We start from the raw sequence: 12049 nt of genomic DNA, 5'->3' as shown, positions 1-12049 counted from the left end.
GGGAGCTCCTGCCTCTAGAGTAACACCTCCTTCCTCACTGTATTATTGCTTTTGAGGGCATTACCCTCTTCCATCAGATATCCAGAGCCAATCAGTTGCCAAGCTGTGTTAATTATGTCTTCTACAGCTCCTGTAATCATACTCTTCTCAACTCACAACACAACCACCCTTGCCTAAGCCAGCAATTATCACCTCTCAGCTAGACAACTGAAATAGCTACCAAATGGCTCCCTCTAACTTCAGTTGTCTCTCATACATACTCCACAGAGCTAACTCCTAAAAGTATTGTGTTACCATGCCATTCTTCAGTTCCAGAAGCTTCCACTGATTCTGCCTCCACAAAATCACTCAGATCCATTGTCTCTACCCAATTTCAGTATATTTTGTCCTGACCTTCCTGCTTCTCACTGCTTTCTATCAATCATTTTTTTTTGCCTCAAATAATTTTCAAGCATACCTCTACAAAAATCTTTATTTTCCTTCAAGACCCAATTCAAGTAGTACTTCCACAATTAAGCTTTTCCTGATCTTCCATCCTCATGGAATTCTCATATCATTCCGTCTTAACATCTTACTTGACAATCTATCACAACTTAAATTGTAATACTTACTTCTTTAATATTAATCACCACCCCCTAATTAAATTCTAAGTTCCTTGAGATGATAAACTATATCTTATTTCATCTTGGTATCCCCAGGAATTAGCAGAGTGAATGATACATAGCAGATACATGAGATCATAGGGTTTAGAGTTGAAACAGTTTAGTAATCACCTAATGTACTCCATTTATTTTATAAATTAGGACACTGAGGCCTGGAGAAATTAAGTGATATGGGCAAGGTAAAACATCTCCTTAATAGCAGAATCAAAAGCTGAATACAGGTCTTTGGCCTCCAAACTCAGTTCCCTTTCAACTATTCTTGTTTACTGAATAAATGAGAATTTTTATATTCATTTAATCCAGAAAAGTGTTACCAATACATTTAATTATAGTTTAAAATAACACTATTTAGCAGGTGATGTTATTTTAGCTTTCCATTTGAGTAACTTACTATATATATAAAACTTTAAACTCAAAGGAAACAGGATTTTTAAATGTTTCCAAATATATGCAATATTAGATATTTAGGTACTTGGTATAGTATATATTCTACCAGGTTTCAAACACATACATATATATGTATATGTATATACATATATACCCACACACATATACACACATAGAATGAAAGTAAAAATATAATTGAGTTGATATACAGTCAAAATGGAAAAATAATCAAATTTTTAAAGGAAAAGGCATTTTCCCACTTGTGCCATATCTAATTAGCTGAAATTCATCCATTCTTCCTCTCTGAGAAAAGGTAAGAAAATGAGGGTGAAAAGTTAAAAGTTTATTTCCAATTCAATCATTGTGGAAGAAATAGACCTTGTGCATTTCTATTTTTTAAATTTCACTCCTTTTTCCCCAGTAGAAGAGAGAAAAAAATGATACCCTTACTTCTTGGCTTATTTCACTAACAGCATCCTTTCTGGCACCTCTCAGTTTCCTTTACCATTTTCACAGTCTATTTTAAATCAAATTAGATTTTCTTATTTTCTTTTTCTTTGCCTTCTCCATTAAGAATTGTTCTTCAATAGCTCTAGGTTTGGTGTGGCTAGGTTTGGTGTGGTTAGACTTTGTTCTTTGTTTTTGGTTTTTTTTTTTGTCTTTCATTAATTTATTTAATCTAACCTCATACGTAAATGGATGGTCAACAGCATTCCCAAATTTTTCACAAGGATGAGAAAATAATTGTCTTGAACATACAGAATAAAAATCTATAGAGTTTTAGTATGATCATCAATTGACTGCTTTATGCCAACAAATCTTGACATGCAGTCCACAGACTACTAAATGTCCCCAAGACCCTTTGAATTGGTCCACAAAATTAAAACTATTTTCAAAATAATACTAAGATATTTTTGGTCAACTAAAGTGCTCTTCCCTTTCCAACTATATATCTGTGTAAGGAAAGATTTTCTTCATATGCTCAACCAAAACAACATATCACACCAGACTGAATACAGAAGTAGAAATCAGAAGCCAATTGCCTTTGTACCAGATTGTACTAGATTTAATGTATGGCATGTCAGGCATGAAAAAGAAAACATATAGAACAATCCCATTCTTCCCATTGTTTTGTTTTGGAAAAGTTATCTTTCATTAAAATATTATTTATTATAATGTAATGGGATTTGTTTTTTAATGTATTGATAACTATTTAAAAATTTTAAATTTAAATTTTTAATATAGTAAAAATCAATAGATAATCCACATTAACAAAAGCACTGTGAGGTCCTCAATAAAATTAAAAGTGTAAAGGAGTACTGAAACCAGAAAGTTTGAGAACCACTGATTTCTGCTATTAGAAACTAACGACCCAAAATATGTTATAATAACATTATTGTGTATCTCACTAAAAAATTCCAGGAGGTAGAAAGAAATATTTAGTCCAGTGCCCTAAGTACATTGAACGACCTTTGGAACAAGTTAAAATATGATGAAATATTTTAGACAATCTCCAAGGCTCCCTCAATTAAACAATCTCATATTTGTTTCAGTTGGTTCATTCATTTCTAACTCTCCATAACCCCATTTGAGATTTTCTTGGCAAAAATACTGGTTTGCCATTCCCTTCTCCAGCTCATTTTACAGATAAGAAAACTGAGGTAAACAGGATTAAGTGACTTGCCAAAATTTCTTACCTGTCCTCTGTCTAAATAAATCTTTGATGATGTTAATTTTAACTTCGAAGATTAATTTTAAAAACCCACAAATTTTTTAAATGTATTATGTACTCTCTTTGGGGACAAAAAAATAACCCTAAATCAGATTTTCTGTATATTGACTGCCCCCCACCAATGTTATCTGTATATTTCTGATCAAAAAAAAAATTACAACTCAAATTCCATACAAAGAATAATGCATAAGTCTCAAGTTCAGGATGTAAGAGAGAAATCACAGAAAATACAACCACTGTTCTAGCAAGATTTATATATCCCTAAAGCAAAACTATGGAGGATGTGTCATAATTCCTCCCTCCGTATATTATCAGAAAAAGTTCTTTTAACTAAGCCATACTAAAGTACTAATAAGCCAAGAAGAAAGACCCTTTGAAAAGCAGAACAAGGGCTCATAGGGTCTCACAAATGAAATATACATTACCTAAAATCAATATAAACTAGAGAAAAAAGGATATGATTACTGAATAAGAATGGATTCTTAAATAATGAAGAGTAACTGTAATTTTCTCCATTTGTTTCTCAAAATAAACCTATATTATAATATCAAAGGATAACATCTGTGGAAGAAATAATAAAGACACCTTAGAAGCCCAATCCTATTTAAAATAAAGAAATTCAAGCATGTATAACTCTTTGATCATATGTTAACAAAAGGATAAATGATTCTATCAAGTTGTAAAAAAATATATAAAAATCCTTTTAGGATGAGTTTAAATAATAATTGGAAAAAATAATCCAAAGGGGAAAATGTAGCTACATACTCATTAAATGATACTTGAAATCAGAAACGAGCCCAATAATATTTAAATTATCAGTGAAAAATTCAAGATCAGTCATAAAAATAAAAAAGGATCCTTTACAATGAATTGTTTGATCCAACTACTTACTTGATCTTCTTAGAATGGAAGGAATAAATGCAGGGTTAATTTATTCATGTAAGTGAGTCAAAGTTATAAAAGTCTTCCTTTTTAGCTAAAACTAAAATATTATTAACCAAATGGAAGACCAGAAAAACTCCATCAGACTCATGAAGACCTGAAATTTCTTTTTTTAATTATTTATTTAGAATATTTGCCCATGGTTACATGATTCATGATTTTTCCCACCCTTCTTCCCTCCCCTTTCCCTGAGCTGACAAGTAATTCCATTGAGTTATACATGTATCATTCTTCAAAAACTATTTCCATATTATTCATATTTGCAATACAGTGATCTTTTAATGCTAAAATCCCAATCATATCCTCATCAAACCACGTGATGGATCATATGTTTTTCTTCTATGTTTCCACTACCACAGTTTTTTCTCTGGATGTGGATAATGTTCTTTCTCATAAATTCCTCCGTGTTGTCCTGGATCACTGCATTGCTACTAGTAGAAATCTGCTACATTTGATTGTCCCAGATGTTTCCGTTTCTGTGTACAATGTTCTCCTGGTGCTACTCCTTTCGCTCTGCATCAATTCTTAGAGGTCTTTCCAATTCACAAAGAATTCTTCCATTTCATCGTTCCTTTCAGCACAATATATCCCATCACCATCAGATACCACAATTTGTTGAGCCATTCCCCAAAAGATGGACACCTTCTCATTTTCCAATTTTTTGCCACCACAAAGAGTGCAGTATAAATATTTTTATGCAAGTATTGTTCTTTATTATCTCCTTGGAGTACAAACCCAGCAGTGGTATGGCTGGATCAAGGGGCAAACATTCTTTTAAGGTCTTTTGGGCATAATTCCAAATTGTGTTCCAGAATGGTTGGATTAATTCACAACTCCACCAACAGTGTATTCCCATCCCAATTTCCTTTGCTGCCATGTAAGCCAATCTGCTAAATGTAAGATGGTACCTCAGAGTTGTTTTTATTTGCATTTTTCTCATCAGGAGGGATTTAGAAAATTTTTTCACATGATTATTGTTGGTTTTGATTTCTTCATCTGAGAACTGCCTATTCATATCCTTTGACCATTTTTCAATTGGGGAATGGCTTGATTTTTTGTAAATTTGACTTAGTTCCTTATACATTTGGGAAATTAAACCTTTATCAGAGAGTTTTGTTATAAAAATGTTCTCCCACGTTGTTGCTTTCCTTCTGATTTTGGTTGCAATGGTTTTGTTTGTACAAAACCTTTTTAATTTGATGTAATCAAAATCATTCATTTTACATTTTGCAATGTTCTCTATCTCTTGCTTGGTCTTATATTCCATCTAATGTATTTATGATTTCATTCTTTATATTTAAGTCATTTACCCATTTTGAATTTATCTTGGTATAGGGTGTGAGATGTTGATCTAGACCTCATTTCTCCCATACTGTTTTCCAATTTTCCCAAAAGTTTTTGTCAAATAGTGAGTTATTGGCCCAAAAGCTAGAATCTTTGGGTTTATCGAACACTAGCTTGCTGAGGTCATTTCCCCTAGTCTATTCCATTGATCCACATTTCTGTTTCTTATCCAATACCAGTATTGTTTTGATGCCCACTGCTTTATAGTACAGCTTAATATCTAGTTTTGCTAGACCCCCATCCTTCACATTATTTTCATTATTTTCCTTTATATTCTTGATCTTTTGTTCTTCCAGATAAACTTTGTTATAATTTTTTCTAATTCTACAAAAAAGTCTATTGGTAGTTTGATAAGTATGGTACTGAATAAGTAAATTAATTTGGGTAGGACCTGAAATTTCAAAGACACCTAAGAGGTTTCAAAAATGAGTCCCTCAACAGTTTCCCTATATAAGTAGCCATTCAAACTCAGTCTAAAACTCCAATGATTTGATGCTGCTAAATCCACTTTTAGGCAATTCTAACTGGTAGGCAAAGTTTCGTTATGCTGGGCTGAAATCTGTCTCATATAACTCATACTCAGGTCCTCTGAGCAAAGTAGAAAAACAATCTAATCACTTTCATATATTCGCTTTTCAAAGAGTTAAAGACAGTAATTTTGTTCAAAAAAAAACCTCTCTCAACTAAAAATCACTATTTGCTTCAGCAATCCTTAGGTGAAATATACATGAAGTCCCCTCACCACTCATTTTGGTCTCAGTTGGTTCTGCTCATTTATTTAGATCCTTCCTAAAATAGTATCTAAATCTAGATGAAACATACAATATATATGTATACATACACACTACAAAGTATATTTATACAAACTACATTAGAGGAGATCTAGATGAGATGTGACAAGTCTTCTGGACACCACAAAGCTTAACATTAATAGCTTTGCTAATAGTCATGAAACAGTATTAATTCTTACTAAACTTATAATTCATTGGAAAGTCCTTGTCATTTGATCTGCTTTGTAGCCATACCTTTTCATGAGTGCATCTAGGTAGATTTGTTCAGCAAGCATCTGGCAATGCATGAGAGGATTTCCGGAGGATAACTGACTACTAGAGGATATATAGATTGTGAAGTCATATACTTGGTATGATAAAACTGACCCAATGGAATCTGATAAGTTCACCAATAAAAAGAGTTACAAGGGGAAAAGAGAGGAGTAGCTACAAAAAAGAACTTAAGAGAGATACTCATTTCTAGAGGGCAGGGAACAGGTGATACAATAGCAAAAAACACTACAAAAGAGTGAACAAATAATAGGTAGACAGAGAACTCAGAAACAAAATTGCCACAGAAGCCAAGGGACATGAAAAGTATCCAGGAACAAGTGATGATCTATTGTTCCAAAAGTGTCAGAAAAGCCAAGAAAAATGAACCACGGAATTTACCATCTGGGAAAGTAGTTAGTAATCTTGAAAAGAGTGGTTTCTGTTGAATCATGAGGTCAAAAATCTGATTTCAAAGAAATAAGAATGAATTGGTGGTGAGTCGATGAAGTTTGGCAGTGAAATGGAATAAAGATCAAGGTTAATAACTTGAAGGAATGGACAGGGTCAAGAGACGGCTGTTTTAAGGTTGAGGAAAGAGAAAGAGGGGGAAATGCTTCCCTGAGGCATAATCCCAGAGGAAAGGAAGAAATAGTGTCCAAGATATAAAGAAACCATTTAAGTTTGACAAAGGAAAAGGGAACCTCCTCCTCAGAGTTTAGCGCAAAAAAAGCCTGAAGATGCACAGGAAAAGACACATGGGAAATAATTTTTAATATTGAATAATAACTATAGAGTTCATATATTCCTCCAATGTATATAACAGAATACCATCAATCAAGAAAATTACACATATGCATTAAACCTAAAAGACAAGTGAGCAACTGAATAGTCACTGGATAAATTCAGTGAGGGCTAGTTAGAATTTATAAAAATAAAATAGAATCAACCTATAAAGTATCAATAGTCCAAGTTGCTTCATTATTCCATTATAATTTAAAAAGGGACTGTCAAAAGTTACTCAAAATTTTCACTTACTTCATACCAAAAGAAAATAAATAATAAAGTACTGGAGACAATACACCTATCTTTGAAGTTTTTAAAAAATTAACTGAAATCTATTTTTTATCTTTTCCATCCCCTACCCCATTGAAGAAAAAAAGAAAAAGCAAATTCCTCATAAGAAATATTGCTGGACGCCATCAAGGCTGTGAGGTTAGCACGGCTACTCACAAGCTCTGACAATCCAGCACGGAAGGTTGTCAGAAGGATGGAAATTCGACACTCAGTTTCCCCTATGTGACTTTTTTGCAGTGACATTCATTTGCATTAAAATTATTACAATCAATATCCTAATTCGGCTCCAAGGAGACACAGAAAAACAGTATAGGTTCAAGGCAAGAACAATCACACTCACAGACTAAATAATATCCCAAAATAAACCCCTGTACAACCTGCTAGAGTATAGAAATTTCCCCTAGAATCAGCCCAGCAGAAAACCAGCAGTTAGTGAGTTAATACAAGTTTCTAAAGTTCCCAGCAAGAAAATACCTGGCCTGGGTTTGCTTCCAAACTCCTACAGATCAAAGAAACAGTGAAACACAAAGAAAAAAGGGGGATGATAAATTAGCATAGAATCACCCTAACAGAACTGTATTCTTAGTGATCCTATAACAGAAAGAACACCATGGGAACAAAACTTGGAGCAGACTGATATTATTGTATCTTATTAGATGTAATCAACTACCATAACCATTTCCTTGATTTATGATGAGAATGAAGAATATAATGTAACTATATACATGATTTAATTAGTCAAAAGAAAATTAACTATTATGCTTAGCTAGGAACTGATGTACTTGTACCTTAAGCATGGCTGAAAATAAGTTCCAACTAAGCCAGGCCGTAATGAATAATACTTGACAAGCTTGCTTCTTTGTTTAACCACAGTAAGATAATTAGTAAATGCCAATCATGTGATGTTTCAGAAGTTGATATGTGATTTTGAATGTATGGGAAAATAAAAACCTGTATGAGATCATAAAGAAAAAAAAGGGTATAAAAATAAAAATCAGCAGATGGCACTAGAGAAAACAGCCTCTGCAATCTGACTTGCACTCTGGCTAATTTTCATTTCATTCTTCGCCACGCCATCCTACCTCCAGAGACCCAACCAAGCAAAGAGTGGGCTCTTCGCAAAATATGTATAGTCCAGTAAAACAAATTCCCTCATTGGCTGTGTTAGGTCATTCTTTCAAGAAAATAACATTAGGAGATATTCTTTTCAATCATTCACCCAATGAAAGATATTTAGTATCACTAATTTATTTTAATATGATTACTATAATCTAGCAGGCAGAAAACAAGAATTTAAGGACAACTGATTATTGGATCAAGAAGCTATCACATCTCCCCTAAGATATCCAGCAAAGGTTGAAACAAGGAATTTAAATGCTATCATAATAAATTGTCTCATATGTACCTACATCACTTATTTGCTAGCCACTCAGAAAGTTGTATTTTCTAGGTAATCCTTATATTTTTATACTCAGATTATTCTTTTCCCAAATGTTTACATCACCCAGAAGATGACTATTAATATTATGGATTTTGAAAGAAATTCTCCTTTATTTCAAGTTGTGAACAAGTGTTTCAGTTCTAATGAAAATATTTGTTGGTCTACACCTATACTTTTATTGAGGTATATACCACTCTAGGAGAAAAATCATTCTACCAATGGAAATCTCCAACTATTCCAGAGGAGGGCTAAATAATCATATGCATATAGCCACTAGATGAAAAGAGGAAGGACTTGAATCTCTATCAAACTAGCTCAAAAGGAAGAAGCCCTCTACCCACCAGGCCACATAATAATTAGAAAGCTGAAAACGATGGCATATTGATTATAAGCTTATCTGTTTAGTTTGAAGTGGTTCACATCAGGTTTCTATTAGTAGTCAATTGAATTTAAGTAAAAAATGGGGCTCTTCCTATTCAAAAAGATCTCCATTATCCTGACAAAATACCTGAAGTTCCCATAATCTCTTCTTTAAGCTAGTTACAAGGCGCTCTGCTTCTTACCAAGCATACATATCATAACTAAAATTCCATTAATGTTTGCAACCCTTTATTCTGTTCTTTAACTTCCCTATTGACCTCCAATTCCTCCACCCCTCTCTCCTTCCTTCCAAATCTCCATCTCTTTGGAAATATGTTCAGTTCTACACTTTCCTCTTTACTTGGCTCTCCCCCACCCCCCCCACTCCCCCAGTACTATCACCTAGCATACCTTACCAAAGCTCAACTTGGTATTACTCTCACCACATGCCTCTTTCACTCCCATTCATGTGCTGATCAGAACTGAAGAGTTAAAAAACTATAGTGACTGAGTCCACTAAAAATTTAGGTTAGAGACTACCAGTAGGGACCTCACTACCACAAGGCAATCTTTTGTAAAGGATATACTATCCCATTCACTACATCTTCTGTTGGTAGAAGTCTCATCCCTCCTCAACATTCCCCAAAAAAACTTATCCCCTACTCTCTGATCGCCTCACCTCACAGTTAACTGAAAGAGTAGTAGCCATTTGCCAAGAATTCCTTCTTCTCTTCTCATCTCACATCATATCCATATATTCCTCCACTATGTTCTCCTTTACTCCGTCTCATGTGAACAAATAGCCCTTTTCCTTACCAAAGCATCCTCCTCTACGTGCACAAAGGACTTCCTTATTGGTTGAAGGTCACAGAAGTAGTGGTTTGCATTTGATGGAAATAGCTACAGCTGTGTCCCTTCCTGCTTTTTACTTTTTCTTTTGCTTTTTCTCGGCACGTGGTTTCTCCACCATTACTTCTGCACAAAGATGTCTTCTGTTCATCCTGAACATTTTAAAAAATGCAGAATTTTATGTGACTGCTTTTTTTGCCTCACAATTATGCTGTGAATTTTACAAAAATTTATTTTCTTTTTTTGATAATTTATTGTAACTTCTATCTATCTTCTATCTTCTCCAGAGAACTGGTCCCTCTTATATACTCACTCTCTTGCTCTTCTTTCCTATCTATTAGCTGCTTCCCCACTACATATAAACATGCCTATGTCTCCATCCTTTAAAATAAGACCCTCATTTAATTGTGCCATTCCTGTTGGCTATCATCCTATATCTTTAATCCCCTTTTCAGTTACACTCCTTGAGAAAGTCACCTACACTCGCCATTTCTATTTCTTCTCCTCATGACACTATACTCTCCATAATCTGCCTTCTTGATTCATAAACAACTTTCTCAAAGTCAAAGGCTCTAGAAGTACGGTCTGAAAACCCTGCAGGTTTTAGAGATCCTTTTAGAATGTCTGCGAAATCAAAATTATTTTCATCATAATACTGAGATGTTATTTGCCTATTAAAATTCTCCTCCCTTTTCCAACCACATATTCATATGAGGCCAGATTTTCTTCATACCAAAACAACATATCACAACAGACTGAATACAGAAGGAAATATGAGAATCTGGCTTTTTTTGATTAAGCCAAACATTAAAGGGATCTGGAAAAATATGTAAAATAATCCCATATTCATCTTACTACTTTGTTTTGAAAATAAAGCTTTTTTCATAAAAATATAATATTTATGCTAACATGTAATGACTTTATTATTACTTTAATGAGTTAATAAACATTTTTAAATTAACAATTTTATATAAACAAAAGTTCTGGATCCTCGATGATTTTTAAGAAGTTACTCTCCAACTATACTTCTTTTTTTTTTTTTTAACCCTTGTACTTCGGTGTATTGTCTCATAGGTGGAAGAGCGGTAAGGGTGGGCAATGGGGGTCAAGTGACTTGCCCAGGGTCACACAGCTGGGAAGTGGCTGAGGCCCGGTTTGAACCTAGGACCTCCTGTCTCTAGGCCTGACTCTCACTCCACTGAGCTACCCAGCTGCCCCTATACTTCTGATTCTACTACTTTATCAGAGATACCTCTTCATCATAGAATTCTTCACCCTACCTATACCAGGGGAAGTGCATTCACCCATGGATTTTTCACCCTGGAAATACTTTCCATGACTGAGACTACTTCTACTGACTGGCTGACTCTTCCCAGAACCTCCATTTAAAAAAAAGATGTCCAGACTTGCCAATTTTTCATTTCTCTCCAGGCTGTACTTTTTACTCTATGAATTTTCTCTACCATGACCCCAGGCAGGTTTGAAAGTCAATCCTTCAATGTTTTCAAATTTTGGATGCATTTGGGGAATTAAGCAGTTTCCATTGCTCCCAAGCTGTTTCCTGACACAAAAACCCATCTTTTTCACACCAATGTTCTCCCAACTGATGCCATATGGTTTTCCTTCTTGGAATAACATCATCTCCCAAGAATTTAAACAGAAGATCCAGAAGGAGATATATGGGACCAAGGAGACTGAAACTATCTCATTGCAGAAACCTATAATGACTTACATGCAAAAGGGGTCATGAAAGGTATCATCAAAAAAATAATAATAAAATAAATATATATATACATATATATATTTCTTGATCTGTTTGCTGCCTTTGACACTGTGGACACATCTTCTCTTAACACTTTCTTTTCTCTGGGATTTCAGGACACTACCTTCTCCCAAAAAGCAAAGTATAAATCTGACCATGTCGTTTTCCTTACACAGCAAACTCCATTGACTCACCATTATCTCTATGATGAATTTTACTTGGGCATTTAAAGCTCCCCTCAATGGCCCCTTCCTATCTCTCCAGGCTTCTCACACATTAATCACCCCACCCCATTCCACAATTATGCCACATTGGGTCTACTTGCTAATCCATATATACCACCTCGTCTTCTGCCTCCTTGCCTAGGATCCACTATTCCTTCATCTGCACCTTCAGAAATTTCTGGTTTCCTTTAACAATTCACTCCATTGTCACTGCCTGCAGGAAGTCCTT

At 34.4% G+C, this 12049-nt stretch overlaps 1 protein-coding gene across 3 annotated transcripts in view; it reads right to left on the bottom strand.

Moving 5' to 3' along the window:
• The window catches only part of RABGAP1L (RAB GTPase activating protein 1 like), a 605798-nt gene that overhangs the window by 559459 nt on the left and 34290 nt on the right, over positions 1–12049 (bottom strand). The window lies entirely within an intron of this gene.

Source organism: Gracilinanus agilis, chromosome 4 (assembly GCF_016433145.1).
Source record: "Gracilinanus agilis isolate LMUSP501 chromosome 4, AgileGrace, whole genome shotgun sequence".
NCBI lineage: Eukaryota > Metazoa > Chordata > Mammalia > Didelphimorphia > Didelphidae > Gracilinanus > Gracilinanus agilis.
Note: the sequence above shows the minus strand (reverse complement) of the source record. Positions and strands in the feature narration are given on the sequence as shown.